Genomic DNA, 17,820 nt, shown 5'->3' on the forward strand with positions numbered 1-17,820 from the left:
AATTCTGACAACTCCTGTCTCCTTTCTAAACGGTTCAAATCTCATAGGTTGTTGTATGACTTGTGACTACTGTATTGTATTCATCTGATTTCACTAGTTAAGTGTGATGACCACACAATGTATTGTGCATGGAAGAGTAAGAGGCATGCTAGAGTGACAGGCATGCTAGAGTGAGACAACCTGGGACATTCAGTCATGCTAATTTTAAGTAATGTGATAAAGAATCTCTGCTTGACCAAAGTGAATTTTACCTACATATCTTGGGCCTAAAATAATAAAAATAATTTTGAGTAAATAATTCTGAGTAAAAGTTCAACGTGACAAAGGCACAGCAGTGACCCTGTTCTATTTCAGGTTATACCATCAGAGGCACAAATGCTAATGGGAGGAAGGGTTGCAGATTCCAAAGGCGCCACTACAAGATTGCTTAAAGATAAAACAATTTACCTTCATTGGAAGCAGAAAATGTGGGTTGGAGAATTACAAGATTTTTTCCATATAATTTTAAACTTTTCTCAGTAACCAGGCAAGATTCCCGAGCCAGAATCTTTAAGCCAAAAATGTCCCTGTACAGTACCTTCATGGAAGTCAAATTAACAGAAAGATAAAAAGCCAGGACAACCGGACTCAACACTGTTAGTTACTGTAAAAAAAAGTCTATACCCATGTAACAAACCTGAGCATGCACCCCATGAACCTAAAAGCTGAAATTTTTAATGGTAATAACAGACACTCAATAAATAGTTATTAAACAAACTACAGAGTATAAACACATTTTCCAAAATGCTTTGCTGTTTATATTCAGTGGGTTTGTTCTTTGAGACACTTTGCTCTGTAGATATAACTCTTACTGTAAGGGAATATATTCTAGTAAAATTCATTATACCTCAAATTTCATTTTATTTTTTTCTCACTGATTTCAATTATAAAAGTGGGATTTCCCCTATTGGAAAAACACAGTGGAAGAAGATGACTGTGCCAAAATATCTCTCTAATATTGAGATGGATGTAAAGTTTTATTATGTCATTTTATAGAAACAGGATCTCACTATGTCGCCCACGCTGCTCTCAAAACTCCTGGCCTCAACCTATCTTCTTACCTAGGCCTCCTAAAGGGCTGAGATTACAAATGTGAGACACTGTGCCTGGCCCCACTGAAATATTTCAGAATCTCACATTTTCTATTCCTACATTCCTTAAGGAGGACATGTAAGGTGAAGATAAATACCTTTTTATTTCCCTGTTAAATTATATGGAATATGAACACTCCAACCAGGCCATTTAATTTCAATTCAACAATATTCACTGAGAGCTAGACATGGTCAGGCATTTTGCTAAGCACTGGGGATATCAAGTTGCTACCAGTAATATCTAAAAATTAGTTCATGGATATACACAGCCAAACTGGCAACACTGGCTTCACAGGTTCCCAAATTGATAAAGGACTCTACAATAATCCGTGAATAAAAATTATCTAGCAAAGCAACAGCAAATACCTCTGACCATGACAATAGTTTCAAACATTAAGACAAAATTATTTACACATGTAGAATTCCTTCACTTGCTCTGCTGTCATTAATTTGCAAACTTTCTCTCCCGAACATTCTCCAATGAACGATTTATTATTACTACTATTACTTAATATAATTCTACTTAAGAACCTACATATAAAAGGGTTCTGCAAAAATGGTACCAAACATGTATCTTTAATTTTCTAGATTTTGCAATTTAGCTAATTCAAATTTACAGCTGTCACTGTTTATATTTCGAGTTTATATTGGAGAATTGTACTGAACTGCATTAGAATATTTCCAATGCCCCTTAACCAAAATGTTATCAAAAGATACTGAACAAAATTGGATCCTTTTGTCCTTGCTCATTCACTTTATTCCTTGTTTAAAAGATACTGAATGCAAATGCTTTCAACTGAAAAATTTTTAAAAGATATGGTTTTCTCATATATTTAAATTAGCTACTAAACCCCAAATGCCAGATTTTGAAAGCAATTTCCCAAATGTCACATGCAGCTGTCAAGTGTAGATTTAAAAATGAGCAAGATGACAAAGACAAAGCCTTGTAGGACACAGAGCACACAGGAACTCTAAGGAGCTTTGAACTTGGTCTAAAAGACACAATTATTTGGGGAGAAGTGGGCCTACATGGGGAAAGCTGGTCAAGGTACATATGAGTTTTAACATGAGTTTTAGTTATACTAAAAATCTCTCTAGAAATTCAATCCAGCTGAAATCTAAGCTATAATCACTAGGAAAACTAAAAATGTTCCAGACTAAAAGAACTTACTGGGTAGACATTGGCCATACAAATGAGTAGAATATTACATTCTTTTAGTTTGTCAAACTTAAATCGATGATCTTGAATACAAATAGATTCTGTGTTTTATAGTCAACCAACTGTCCCCTTTTTAAAAAATCTTTGAGAACATGGCAGAAGTGAAATCAGATGGAGAAGTTGGTTACATGTCAGCAAGCTGAAAGAACATAAAAATAGCTTTAAACATAATTTGGTTGATAAAATATTTTTCAACAAGGATTTCCATTCTTTAATTTGATATAACTCATTATAAAATCTGTGTATAGTCAATAGATAAATGCTGGATCCAGACCCACATAGGATTTTGTAGGTCCCTATACACGTTTCCAGGTTATTAAGAATTCATCTCATGGTGAAATCTACAGACTTCATTAGCAAGATGAAGTATTATTTTAGGCAAACAAAGTGAAATAACTCAAAATCTGAAAAGACAAATGGCAGAGCCTGGGATCTGAACACAGAGTCTGTGGTTATGAAGAGAAATTCATATCACAGATTGTGAAGAAAAAGGACACAAGCCCTCAATAAATTTCTATCATAGGGTCAGCTACAAACTGTCTTAATCCAAATCATGTAGAATGGATGCTAAGAACAAGGGAGTTGCCATCACACTCCTCAGTTAGAACCCACCTTTTGCCCAAATTAGCTGTATAACTTGGGCTAAACTGTTCGTTTCCTCACCTGTGAAGTGAAATAGGGCCTATTCTCATGTGGTTGTTATAAGGATAAATTAATTTATGTAAAGCATCCAGTGTAGCAAGTACTCAATGCGTAGAAATTATTACAATTACTATACAGTATCACTGACACCACCACATGATCAGTAACGCCTTCAAACCTTTTGTAGCCACACGCACAATACTGGGATGAGGAGAAAGAGAGCATGCCGCCACTTGTAGATATCTAGAAAAGTCCAGCGAGGCCCAGGGCACAGGTGAAATCCATACACATTCTAGGCCATCGAGCCATCAGTTCGTGTCCTGGCTCTGCTGTGATTTTAGGTTTCTAATTAGGGATGCAAGATAAAATACAGGATGCCCGGTTAAGATGAAATTTCAGACATATTTACATTTTTAAAATTATTCATTATTTATCTGAAATTCCAAAGTAACTGGGTGTCCTGTATTTCCATTTGTGAAACCTGGCAACCCAATCTCTAATGCCCCTTTTCTCCCGCTCATTCACTTATGAAGAACCCGAGGGAATCCTGTTTTATCTTCAACTCCCCGACACCGAGAATGTGATTTCTAGCAACAAAACAAACAGCACCATTCATTTGCAAAAGCTGTATTAAGTTTCCCCAAATTTCCAAGGAATTTTTGCCCTATCATGTCATTTGACGCTTACTGTAAATAGCTATCTTCAATCCTGCTTTATAGATGATGAAACCATGCAGAAAGGTGAGCTGTCATCATTTCAAAACTGTTGCTAACCTAAGTCCCCTACAATCATTTGCCACATTATCAGATTCCACATCTTCCCTCAACCATGAGGATTTTAAAAAGGTTTATTTTGTATTATGAAACAAAGCACGTTAAAGGTGCTTTGCAAATTCCCCCCTCTTCTCCCCAGTTTGACATACTGAGTTCTTACTCATGGGCTGGAAAGTCTTTCAACTGCCTTCTGGCTTTAATTTTCTTTGATCTATGACCCACAAAGTTGCTAAATCCCAAGGCCAATTCGTTCAAGAATCTCCGACAGAGTTTGTGCCTCCAGACTCAGCCTCACAGCCTGCTATTATTTGCCCTTCCTCTTGCAAGACAAATTCTACTATACTAAAAGAATGTGAAGGTTCCACGGAGCTTGGAGCCTCTCACTACAACCATGTTGCACATCACCTGCAGCACATGGTTGCATTCAGCATCACGCTCAAGGGTGTCCACGGCTGCACTCAGCATCACGTTCAAGGGTGTCCACGGCTGCACTCAGCATCACGCGCAAGGGTGTCCACAGCTGCATTCAGCATCACGCGCAAGGGTGTTCACGGCTGCACTCAGCATCACACTCAAGGGTGTCCATGGCTGCATTCAGCATCATGCGCAAGGGTATCCAGGGCTATGGGGAGCTGCTTCAGCTCATTTACCTCCAAGTCACCTCCCTCCCTAGCACAACTCACTTCTTCGACGGCAATCTTGGCTTCTCTCTGCACAAGGCACCCTCCTTTTCCTCCACAGAGACATGTCTCTACCTCTGCCTCTTTCAGCACAGTAAAAAGAGCACGTGAACTCTTAAGTAGTAACACCCTCAAATAATATCCCTACACAGATATGTTTACCCAGCCCTTGCTACTGGGTTATTTCTTGAATGGCTACTTTTTTTTCCCTCCTTACTTTTCTACATGTTTATGCACAACAATGCTATCTGGATTTTTTTCTTTCTTTTTTTGAAACAGAGTCTCACTTTGTCACCCACGCTGGAGTGCAGTGGTGCAACCTCAGCTCACTGCAACCTCCACCTCCCGGGTCCAAGTGATTCTTGTGCCTCAGCTTCCCAAGAAGCTGGGATCACAGGCATGTGCCACCATGGCCCGCTAATTTTTGTATTTTTAGTAGAGACAGGGTTTCGCTATGTTGGCCAGGTTGGTCCCAAACTCCTGGTCTCAGGTGATCTGCCCGCCTCAGCCTCCCAAAGTGCTGGGATTACAGGCGTGAGTCACAGCGCCTAGACAGAAAATTAGAACCATGTTTCTACCTGGTTTTGGACTAGTTATTTTGTTTATTTTTCTTAGAGATGGAGTCTTGCTCTGTCACTGGGCTGGAGTGCAGTGGGGCAATCATAGCTCACTGCAGCCTCAAACTCCTGAGCTCCAGAGATCCTCCCATCTCACCCAACTGAGTAGCTGGAACTACAGGTGTGCGCCACCGCGCCCAGCTAATTTTTATATATATTTTTTAAAAATGGGGTCTTGCTATGTTACCCATGTTGGTCTTGGATTCCTGGCTTCAAGCAATCCTCCTACCTCAGCCTCCCAAAATGCTGGAATAACATGCATGAGCTACTGCACCCAGCTGCTGTCTGGTTTTGAATAAATAATACAAGATGGCAAAGGCATGGCTTTCATCAGTTTTATCCCATATCCAGCCCATTAGCAATACATATATATTGTGAAATGTATGCTTTCCTGAAATTCAAGCACTGCTAAAAAGAAAGGGAGACTTTAAATCTAAAGCTGCCCTCCCCAATTCCATTTCCATATATCTTCTAGAATACTTAAATCTTAAGAATGAATATTAACAAGGGTCTGATACTTCTAAAGTCTGTAGTCTTAATTTTTCTCTAGAATCTAGATCATGAAAAAAATAATAGTTACCATGTATTAAAATGCTTACCATGTGCCAGTTCTATTCTAAGTATCATTACACTATTACGTGATGTTATAAACTTTCTGAAACAGATGTAAAACTGAGGCAAAGGGCAACTGAGTAACTTGCCTGATGCTGTAAGACCAGGTAGAGACAGAAGTTAGGTTCCAAACATATGCTCTTTACCCATGTAGCATCCGAATGCCCTAAATTAACATGCTGCAGCTAAAATTTTACATGTGGAACAGGTCTGGGCAGAAGGAAGGGGATGTTCGTATAAAATAACAAAGGTAAGGTAAAATCATACTTTCTCCCTCTGACCTTGCATATGATCCTTTCTGATCAAGGCTGGGGAGGTAAGAAAGGTTCTGGTGGTTAAGGAGATGATGTTCCAAATAGCAGAAAGGGGTATGCTGGGACCCAAAATAGAGGGTGAATTGAGACAATTTCTGGCTTTCTCAGCCTTTTTCCTGAGACCACTCCTGTTTCACAAGACTCCACTAGTTAAAGAGGTAAGAATGTATCCATAATCTGAACCAGGGCACCTGCTGCTGACAGACTCCTATTGCCTGCAAGAGAAACTGCAAGCTCTTAGCTGGGCAGTGAGGGCCCCTCACAACCAGAGGGGCCAAGCAGAGCCACTCCCTGCTCTGCATTCACTCCATACTCTTTCATGCCTTCAAGTAACCCCTGCAAATGCACTTCACTTCCAGCAAGCTGCAGGACACTGGTCAAGTGCCAATTTCACTAATCGCCTTCCCCACTCCACCCCTTTCCATGGTTCATGGATGCATTGCCACAGCACGCTGCTCACGTCTCTGCCACAGAGCCAATCACTGTCCAGTAATTACCTTCCTGACTGCACTGTGGATTCCTCAAGGGTAGAGACCTTCCTTCCTTTTAGTGTGTGCCTGGTGCTTATGTGTTTGCTGAATAAATGAATGAATGCATTCAATGTAGGCATGATACATTCATTCAAGTCTTAATCAGGTTAAAAGTTTAGAATTTTAAAATTATACAGAGTATTTTCCAAGCTTAGAGCTTCCATATACCCAGAAGAAATGCCAGTCATCCACAAGCATAAATTCAAGAAATAAATTTTTGCCCTCAAATACTTCTACTAATATGCAAAAAAATTACTGTATTATTTAAGCATTTTAAAGAAGGAAAATATTGAGTAAAAATATTCCAGCCAGGCATAGTGGCTCAAACCTGTAATCCCACCACTTTGGGAGGACGAAGCAGGTGGATCACTTGAGGTCAGGAGTTCGAGACCAGCATGGCCAACATGGTAAAACCCCGACTCTACCAAAAACACAAAAATTAGTCGGGCGTGGTGGTGCATGCCTGTAATCCTAGCTACTCGGGAGGCAGAGGCAGAAGAATCACTTGAAGCCGGGAGGTGGAGGTTGCAGTGATCCGAGATTGTGCCACTGCATTTCCTCCTGGGCGACAGAGAAAGACACCCTGTCTAAAACAACAACAACAACAAAAAACCCTTAATATTCCAAAAGTTACAAGAGTTTATCATAGTGGAAAAAGTTACTGAAAAGTGACCTAAATAGTATTCTATTTCCTGAGCCTCCATAAACAAATTATTTGCAAAATATATCTTAATATAATGTCACTCTGGTAACTAAAATAAGTTCAGAAACTGATGTTTTCTCTCCAATAGTCTTATTTATTAAACTTATAAAATACCTGGAAAGCAGTGAAAAGTATTCTTTTTTTGTGGGGGATGGAGTCTCAGTCTGTAGCCCAGGCTGGAGTACAGGGCACGATTTTGGTTTACTGCAACCGCTGCTTACCAGGTTTGAGCGATTCTCCTGCCTCAGCCTCCGGTGTAGCTGGGATTACAGGCGCGTGCCACCACACCCGGCTAATGTTTTGTATTTTTAGTAGAGACGGGGTTTCGCCGTGTTGCCCAAGCTGGTTTCAAACTCTCGAGCTCAGGCAATCCACCCACCTCGGCCTCCCAAAGTGTTGGGATTACAGGATGAGTCACCTGCCCGGTCGATTTTTTTTATCTTGTAAAAAAACCAACCTGTAACTTAGACTTATAAAATAGGTGGTGATGCCGTATATTCCAGGAGAAGTTCCCTCTCTCCTAGCCATTAGACCACCTGGATTATTGGACATAATTCAGCATTCTGGACTCACTACACGTAACACACCCTAATACAGCTGCAGGAAACATATAAAAAAGAGGCCTACTTTTGTCTTTGATAGCTGATTTATAGAAATTAAAATACAATCATGTTTAAGAAATAGCTGGTATCGTATCGCACTATGGAATGCTCTATTCCAGGCGGCTTCACCTTCGTGTGTGTGTGTTTTGGGGTGGGGGGGTGAGAGGGAGTATTCACACATGAAACTCATTTAAAAATCTGAGCACAGGCCAGGTGTGGTGGCTCACACCTGTAATCCCGGCACTTTGGGAGGCCGAGGCAGGTGGATCACCTAAGGTCAGGAGTTTGAGACCAGCCTGGCCAACATGGTACAACCCCATCTCTACTAAAAATACAAAAATTAGCCGGGCATGGTGGCACATGCCTGAATCCCAGCTACTCAGGAAGCTGAGACAGAATTATTTGAATCCAGGAGGCAGAGGTTGCAGTGAGCCAGGATTGTGCCGCTGCACTCCAGCTGGGCAACAGAGTAAGACTCCATCTTTAAAAAAATAAAAAAATATAAGCATGGAGTTTTGGGTATTATGGTAATAAGGCATATAATGTCAAGGAATATCATGGTCAACCTTATTATTAACACCCTTCGCCTAAGAAATATATGGCTCTTAAGTTAATCAGAAAGGTGGTGTAGTTCATGGCCTTCCATCTAGTCTAGGGAACCCCTACCATCCCTAAAGAAAGGCCAGATGTTTATGAGACATCATGTTTGGGTAATTCTTCTGCCAGTTCACTTACCTATAACAGATGATAGCAAGTTGGAACCAAAATGTCTCACTACAGTTGGTTTATCCCAGCTACACAGAGGCAGTGACTACGTAGATAGTTGCTTAGGGATACGGGTTTTAAAAGCATATAGTGAACATAAACATTTTAACTATTACCAGTCTCACCTTTCAAGACCAAATTTATACCTATAAAAATGTGTCTATATATTTCTGTGCCACATATTGGTTTCCCTCACTCTGAATTGGTATGTGGGTAATAAACTTTGATTACATAGAATTTGAAAGTTAAGCCGGGCGTGATGGCTCACGCCTGTAATCCTAGCACTTTGGGAGGCAGAGGTGGGTAAATTGTCTGAGCTCAGGAGTTCGAGACCAGCCTGGGCAACGTGGTGAAACCCCGTCTCTACTAAAAAAAATACAAAAAATTAGCCAGGCATAGTGGCACACGCTTGTAGTCCCAGGTACTCAGGAGGCTGAGGCACAATAATCGCTTGAACCTGGGAGGCGGAGGTTGCAGTGAGCTGAGAGAGCGCACTGCACTCCAACTTGGGTGACAGAGCAAGACTCTGTCTCCCCAGCACCCCCACCAAAAAAAAAAAAAAAAAAAGAAAGTTAATAAAGTTAATAGAGAGTCCAAATACAAATAATCAAATTACTGCTTTAAAATTTTTAATTGGGTCTGTTGAAGACAAATGCACAAATGCCTTATAAATGACATAACAGATTTCAAATGTGAAAAAATACTATAAAAATTGGAATGCTATAGAGAAATACTGAAAAAAAAATGTATTTTATAACTTTCACTGAAACTAGGACATTTAATCGCAAAAAAAAAGCATCAATATGAGTCACTAAAAACAGCAACTAAAAATGTGATTATGTACTCCATAGAAAAAATTCCAGATTAAAAAAAACAAAAAACAAAACTCATTGTACAAGAATGAGCACAGGAAGAGCTTTAAAGAAAAAAAAGCAGAGAAAATTTAAATTATCAAAGATTCTATACACAACTGTTTCTTGACATAGATGTTATTCATTAAGAGTTAGTGAAAACACAGAGGCCGGGCGCGGTGGCTCAAGCCTGTAATCCCAGCACTTTGGGAGGCCAAGACGGACGGATCACGAGGTCAGGAGATCGAGACCATCCTGGCTAACACGGTGAAACCCCATCTCTAAAAATACAAAAACTAGCCAGGCGAGGTGGCGGGCGCCTGTAGTCCCAGCTACTCGGGAGGCTGAGGCAGGAGAATGGCATAAACCCGGGAGGCGGAGCTTGCAGTGAGATCTGGCCACTGCACTCCAGTCCGGGCGGCAGAGCAAGACTCGGCCTCAAAAAAAAAAAAAAAAAGAAAACACAGAATAAACCTGTTTTGATCCTCAGAAAGCAGTCAACAGAGTGAAGTCTAAGAATTCAGCTACCATATCCCAGCATGAGTTACTTAGGAAAAAAAATGGGTATGTAATTATAGCAGATTAAGTATTTACTACACTCTATGTACTATTCTAAGTACTTTACCTATATAACTCAATGACTGCATACCACAATGCTATGAGGCAGGTACTAGTATCAAGCCCATTTTACAGATGTGGAAACAGGTGCAGAAAGGATAACTGTAAGATAATCTCATGACCAGTAAGTGGCAGAGTCATAATTCAAATCCAGGCACTCTCTCCAGGACCCACATTCCTAACCACTGCAATGTGCCCTCTGCACTGACGATTAGAGTGTTAGAGCTGAAGGGACCCATGAAAGCAACTACATTGTATTCTCCTTCTGTAAACCGAGGCGCAATTACAATGGTCTATGATTCCCCACTGCTTGCTCCATTCATGACATTCCTTTATCACCTTTTATAGCCATCTTCACAGTAACTTGGGTCACTGCACAAGGCTGACTGGAGATTTACACATTTGCTTTGACTATCTGGTAAGGACACTATTGCAGTTTTATAACAAACCAACATTTAGTTCAGTTCTCACTCTTATCAGAAACCTCCGTGGCGATAATCATATAAAACAATATTCTATGAATATTTTGTTGGTACACTCAGAGAATCAAACACTATGTAACGTGGACACTATAATAGTGTAAAGGTCTAAACAGTTTTAATAAGTAAAATCTCATTCTTAAATAGACGACAGTACTGAAAAGAATACCTTTGAAATGATTTTGGATTTGCAAATTAAATGTTAAGAATAGATGAAAAAGTCTCCAGCCCCACCTCAGATGCTGAATCTAATGAATGTTAAAGTTCTTTCAAACTCTGAAACTGAGAGTTTGAATGGTTATTTCTGTGAAATCATAGTTTCTGGCACTTTGGCTGATTCACCTAAGTATACTACGGGACAGTGTGCCAGGGCCCTACTCAACCTCATCAGAATACACTCCCATTATGGGAACAGACAATAACAGGGACTCTCAGAAGATGACAGGCAAGTGATTTTGTTAAGAGGTGAGGCGGGAGTGGGGTGGGAATTTGGTTAAGTCCCCAGAAAGATCAATGATGTTATTAGTTATAACATTCTAGGATAACTAGCTCATCCCTAGAAGCAAGCACTGCGTTTCCTTTTATAGGTGCACAGTGACCTCTACTGGTACAAGTATAGAATCTCAAAGTGCAATTTTCTCCATAAGTGATTTTCGGAGGCACAACTAAGAATATTTATTCTTTTAAAATGACACCAAAAAGAAAATACATAATTTTAAAAATACTATTTTTTGAAACCTTTTATAATTTTGAATTAATGAGATCTCCTCCGCTACCAGAATTAGACATTTCAATTAAAGTTGTCCATACACATAATATCACAGAATGAAAAGAACTAAACAGTACTTTAATTTAAAAATCCTGCTGCTAAGTGTCACGGTGTCAAAACTGCTATAAAATATAACTATTTTGGAATAACTCCAATTTACCCAAAAAGTGCCAAAGGTACCAATTATAGAAGAATTACAGAGTATATTTAAAATTTACAAAATGCTTTGAAACTTTCCATTGTTGAATGCTAAAGTGGCTCACTTTCTCATGGATATTTTGCTTCCTTGATTTTAAAACAGTTAAAACATTGGTTTTCTCTCTTAAATCCCAAAGGCTATCAGAAATTGACTGCAGGTAGGTTTTATAGAAACTTTCAATAGGCGAGTTCAACCTACACGTGAAACAATGCCAAGTGAGATGCTGATGTCAAAGACAGCCTCCATATGTGTCATTATTTGTCATGCACAACAAAATACTGTGCATGGGTTCAAAGGAAAATGAGTTTTTAAGAATCCAAAGCAATATTTTTAATTACTGCAAGCTGAAATTATTTCCTTCAAACTCTATTTCCGTAACTTTCCACTGCAGAAAATGAAGTAGAAAAGAATTTAAAATGATACTTTTCAGTGAGGAACACTCAAACCAAATTTCATTCCAATAGCGGGAGAATACAGCTTCCTTCATCTTGCCCATTTGTTTTTTCATTAACAAAGTATAATAAAAATAGTTGCGAACTAGTGAGCCAGACAGTTTTTGCCTACAATACATACAACAGAGTTCCTTTTCAAGAAATTATTCATTGTTTAGATAAGAGTAATGAATTAGGAAAAATGAAGACATTTTTATTTAACTTTGATAACCAGGATTTGCGTATCTGTATGGCACATTTCTCTTTCACTATTTCTATTTATTAATCAGTCCATATTTGCTGTACTACATGGGAGGCACTGCTGGGGACACCAGGGTGACATGGCATTGTCCTTGCTCCTGAGGAACCAGCACTTAGGGAAAATATGATTGCTATACAAGTAACTATAAGAACATATTTTATTTTATTATTTTATTTTGAGATGGAGTCTTGCTCTGGCACCCAGGCAGGAGTGCAGTGGCATGATCTCGGCTCACTGCAACCTCCGCCTCCCAGGTTCAAGCGATTCTCATACCTCAGCCTCCTGAGTAGCTGGGATTACTGGTGTGCGCCATCACGCCTGGCTAATTTTTGTATTTTTAGTAGAGACAGGGTTTCGCCACGTTGGCCAGGCTGCTCTCGAACTCCTGACCTCAGGTGATCTGCCCACCTTGGCCTCCCAACCCAAAGTGCTGGAATTACAGGCATAAGCCACTGTGCCTAGCCTATAAGGACATATTTTAAATAATTAACCTTTAATAGATAGTTTTTACTAAAAAATGATCTAAACTTTTCATACAACTCCCTACCACCTCCCCTACCCCTGCCCCACATAACAATATCTGTAACCACCTTGTGGGGCCCTGCTTCTGCAGACCTGTTAATGTCTTCTCTCTTTTCATATTCTGGGCATCAGATGGGGAAAATTATGCTTCTGGCTCAAGGAATATCCATATTAACCACTGTTAAAGCAATTACTGGGCCAGGCGCAGTGGCCTATACCTGTAACCTCAGCAGTTTGGGAGGCCAAGGTGGGAGGATCACTTGGGCCAGGAATTTGAGACCAGCCCGGGCAATACAGCAAGACCTCCCCTCTACAAATAATTTTTAAAATTAGCCGGGCATGGTGGTTCCTTTCTGTGGTCCCAGCTACTCGGGAGGCTGAGGCAAGAGAATTGCTCGAGCTCAGGCAGTCAAAGCTGCAGTGAGCTGAGATCATGCCACTGCACTCCAGACCCTGCCTCAAAACCACCCCCATCACCGAAAAAAAACAACTCACTATTGCCACCACACAACTCCTACTCAAATAATCCTATCAGTAAAATATGCCCTAGGATCATATAGTGAATAGACACACACTAACAGCTTTCAGTAGTGAAAGGTGAAGAGAAAGAGTGAAGCCCCATGGTGAATCCATCAGGGCCTGGCCTCTGTTTTGTACTCTCTATTCCCAGCCTACAGGTAATGCTTTACTCACATAAGGATGACACGGGACACAACAAAAGCAATTTTCTGAAAGTTAACTCTAATTCCCTGAAAACACTCATGGGTTTTTAAATTATTAACATTAAATCACAGCCGGGCATGCTGGCTCACACCTGTAATCCCAGCACTTTGGGAGGCCGAGGTGAGTGGATCACTTGAGGTCAGGAGTTCGAGACCAGCCTGGCCAACATGGCGAAACCCCCTCTCTACTAAAAATATAAAATTAGCCAGGTGTAGTGGTGGGCACCTGTGATCCCAGCTACCTGGGAAGCTGAGGCAGGAGAATCGCTTGAACCCAGGAGGCAGAGGTTGCAGTAAGCTGAGATTACGCCACTGCAATCCAGCCTGGGTGACAAGAATGAAACTTTTATCTCAAAACAAAACATTACATCAAGAAATTCCATGTAACTACTGAATCCCTGAGTGCTCTAAAATAACATGTCTAAGAAAAGAAAAACATCCTACCAAACTCTGTCAAGACTGGGTAGGATAGGGAGGAGAACAGGAAACAGCTGAAATCCTCCTCAGTAGAGGACTGGAGCACCATGGGAAACTGCAGATACTGGGCACAACAGAAAAACAGGAAACGTGTTCCTCAGGAGAAAACTGGTTAACTAAATTATGGTTAAGCACATGGCAGAATATTATGCAGGCGTTACAAATGATGTGCGGCTTATATGCTCGGGAAGCATCTAGAAGAACACATGAGGAACTAACAGTGGTTGCCTCTGCAGAAGAAGAATTAGGCTGGCTGGCTAATTATGAATTTTTTACTTCATCTCCTTTGTTACCAGTTGAATGAGTTATGATAAACATGTATTATTTTTAAAACAAAACATACGAAATAAACACCATTTTGAATGACAAGAAGAAAAAGGAAAAATGACTGTGCTGTGGATGGTAGAAAGAAAACAGGTATTATGAGATCAGCGTGAGAGATGTTCATGACAAAAAAATAGGACAGAGTACCGAACTTTAAAAAATGTTGGTCAGATGAAGCAATCTGATAAACTCACTTGTCAAAACAAACTAATATTAATTTGAAAAAATAAAAAATCACTGAATTAAGTGACAACATTCCTGAAAGGAAATAAACCTTTACGTGAAAGTCACTCAGTGTGAGAATGTTAAAATGTTTATATTTTCTATTTCCACAGTTATCCTCACATATTTTCTTGTCTGCTTTAATCAAAGTATCACCCCAAATGTTAACCACTCCAAGAATCAGCAGTGAACAAAACTACACTGTCCTTCACCCGTGGAAGCTTTTGTTGTACAAATTTCAAAAGCCTTGTCAAAGGCAGAAACTAGTTAGCACAAAGAATTGATGTCACAGGATAAACAATTTGTACAAATCCTCAAGATACTCGAATGACAAGTTCTGTGCTTAGGACAACATTCTCCATGAGGACAAAGAAGGCAGTAAAAAAGTTTCAAGAACCACCACAATTCAAACATGTAACACTGCCTTTTAAATGCTGATCAAATGTTAAGGCTCCAAAATGCTATAATTAAGAGATTCATTTTTTCCTTTATTTTTTGAAAGCATTGTTCAAAAAACAAGAAAAGCAACTATGTTATCCAATATGAAATTCCACAATATGAATTTTCAGCTTAGCAACTAGTCTAGGTAATGATTAACTGGAATAAGGCAATGACAGGAAGAAAACCCAAACCAGGAGGAGCTGTCCCTACAAACTACAGAATGCTCACCTGCCTGAGAGGGACAAAGGAGGGAGAGTCTGGGACCGAAGAGCAAGAATTCCATGTGGACTTGGAGTTCCTGATCATTCAGCAGTCATTCATTTCAGTTAAGGGTAGACTTTGCTCTCGTGAAAATGTGCGTGTGATAGAAAGTATATGAGGAACCTCAAGAAAGAGAGAAGGATAACTTTTTAAAAATTCCCTGGAAGATATTGGGGTAGGCTAATTTCAAAATCAATAAAAACAAGCAGAAAAGAAAGCCGGGACAATGAAAACTCCACTTATTTTACAGTATCATCTAAGACTGGCAACATACTTTACAGATTACATTCCCAGTGTGTGTGTGTGTGTGTGTGTGTGCGCGCGCGTGCGCACACGCATTCATACATGTATGCAATTATGCATTTAAAGACTCAATTTTATCAGCAATGAGAACAATTTCACAATTCTGCTGGTTTTGTGGCTGTAACCTTTACTGAGTCAACTCTCTTGTCCATTTTCAAAGACTTATCATCTTGGGAAACTAAAATAGTAATATTCCTAATCTTCTGGCAAAGCTAACCATCAAATGATCAGTAAAGAATTTGCCCCTCATGAGTATATAACAAAGTCAAATTCCTGCACTAGTTAAATTATCTGGCAATGGCAAAATTCTGTTGGGGATTGCAAAATGAGAGGAATGTTAATAACATTCCAAGTAAGTCCTTTAAAATTAAAGCTACAAGGAACTTTAAATTAACAATTAAGAGTATGCTCCAAGGGAGATGCATCTAGTACCACATAACTAATAAAATTAGTTGACAGTCCTGAAGGTATTGAGCGTTTATCCTTTAAAGGTGTTGAAATGTTTTATATTCAGCTAAAAGATTTCATGCTACTATGACCAAATTTAATGGAGACATCTTCATTTCTGAGTTTTATAGCAGAGTCTCCAGATGCTCTATTTAAAAGCACAATGCAATCTAACAGCAGATTTGAAAATCAAATGATTTTCAGAAAACTGGTAACCAGAAAAACTGAAAACTGATTTTTGCTATAGCTAATGAATTTTTAAATCTTTTCACTTGGTAGTAAAGCTGTGTCAGGAACATTTTGTCTTTTGGCAGGTAGTAGGAATTTCAAAATCCCACTTTCTCCTTGGAAACGTATTGATTAGGCCTTTTTTCTTTTCTTTTTTTTTTTTAGAGGGAGTTTCGTCCTTGTTGCCCAGGCTGGAGTGCAATGGCGTGATCTTGGATCACTGCAACCTCGTCTCCTGGTTCAAGTGAGTCTCCTGCCTCAGCTGGGATTACAGGCATGCACCACCACGCTTGGCAAATTTTGTATTTTTAGTAGAGATGGGGTTTCTCCATGTTGGTCAGGCTGGTCTCGAACTCCCGACCTCAGGTGATCCACCTGCCTCGGCCTCCCAAAGTGCTGGGATTATAGGCATGAGCCACCACACCCGGCCTGTTTAAGTCTTATGGCTGAGGCTGTACCTAACACCCACCTTGATGGGATCCAGTTAGTCACTTGTTTCTCATTTAAATAAACAACTAAGTTGCACACTACAAAGCTACACAGTCTACATCAAGCTAACTACACTATATATAGTTTGATGTATAATCAATGTACTTTATGATGCTACAAAATGCTTTCTCTTTTGAGAAAGGCTTACATTTTTAAAGCCAGTGGAAAACAATCCAAATTAAAAATCAACACAACAGATACATAGAAAAAAAAGAAGAGCTGGGAACAAATCTGCCTTATTAAAATGCTTTTCTTAGAAAGATGATAACCTGCACATTTGCATCTAATCCACCGGATGCAAAGAGCATTACTGCTACTTCTGTCTTCTTGAACAAATACAGGCCTTGGGCTTTACAGACTAATTCAAATGTGTATAAATCAATTGCTTCCTTCCTGCTGTTGCTCTTTTCAGATAGCAGACAAGAGGCTCTAGTTTAAGGATGGCAGTCAGGATGGACACATTAGAAAGAAACATTTTAGTTTCAATGTTACCATAAAACCAGAACAAAAAGCGGCATGCTATATTATATATTACAGTTTAGGTTCCATTTCTAACTCCACCTAAAATGAATATGAACAAACTCATTTTTAAGTGTTTGTCAAATAAAATAATAGTCTAAATTTATTCACATATGTACCAACCAAAGGCCAATAAAGTTAAAAGGAAGCCAAGTGTAATAAAAAGGCAGCTATAAGGTCTCCTGTTTCAATTTTTACCCAGTAAGAAATGATACTTAATAATCCATCTTCCCCCCCACCCCCCCGCACTGCCATCCCTTCACACATCTAAAACAGGCTAACTTCACCTACTCTAACTTCTGAGATTGTTTTGGAGTTCCTGTTTTAATTTTTTGTTTTTAAGACTGGATGGTTAAGTTACTAGAATTTTTAGATACAGGTTCAATGGTCATTATAATATACTCTAAGGAGGGCTCTAATTATTATAGGGGATTTCAATTTTGCAGTTCAACAGGCAGAGCAGAAATCATTCAATTCTAGAAATTGGTATCATTAGCATTCTTATAGAAGAAAAATGGAATGAGATTTGACAGATTAAACACATACACTACAGGCTGGGCTGCTATGTGAATAGTATTCAACCCTTCAAAGGGGGAACCGTTTTACAAGGTAACAAGAATTGCTTGCACTGTAAGAAATAGTGCAAAACTAACCCCCAAACACCAGCAG

At 39.5% G+C, this 17,820-nt stretch overlaps 1 protein-coding gene across 3 annotated transcripts in view; it reads right to left on the minus strand.

Annotated features, from left to right (window-relative positions):
• Positions 1-17,820, minus strand: part of SCAF8 (SR-related CTD associated factor 8) — a 229,674-nt gene that overhangs the window by 83,552 nt on the left and 128,302 nt on the right. The window contains exon 22 of one of the 3 annotated variants that reach the window (XR_004442878.1): positions 15,133-15,288. The exons of the other annotated variants lie outside the window; for them this stretch is intronic. The gene's annotated coding sequence lies outside the window, so the exon portion shown is untranslated. The remainder of the gene's footprint in view (positions 1-15,132; positions 15,289-17,820) is intronic. 3 annotated transcript variants of the gene reach the window in all.

This window comes from Trachypithecus francoisi, unplaced genomic scaffold, assembly GCF_009764315.1.
Source record: "Trachypithecus francoisi isolate TF-2019V2 unplaced genomic scaffold, Tfra_2.0 Lachesis_group15, whole genome shotgun sequence".
Taxonomy (NCBI): Eukaryota; Metazoa; Chordata; class Mammalia; order Primates; family Cercopithecidae; genus Trachypithecus; species Trachypithecus francoisi.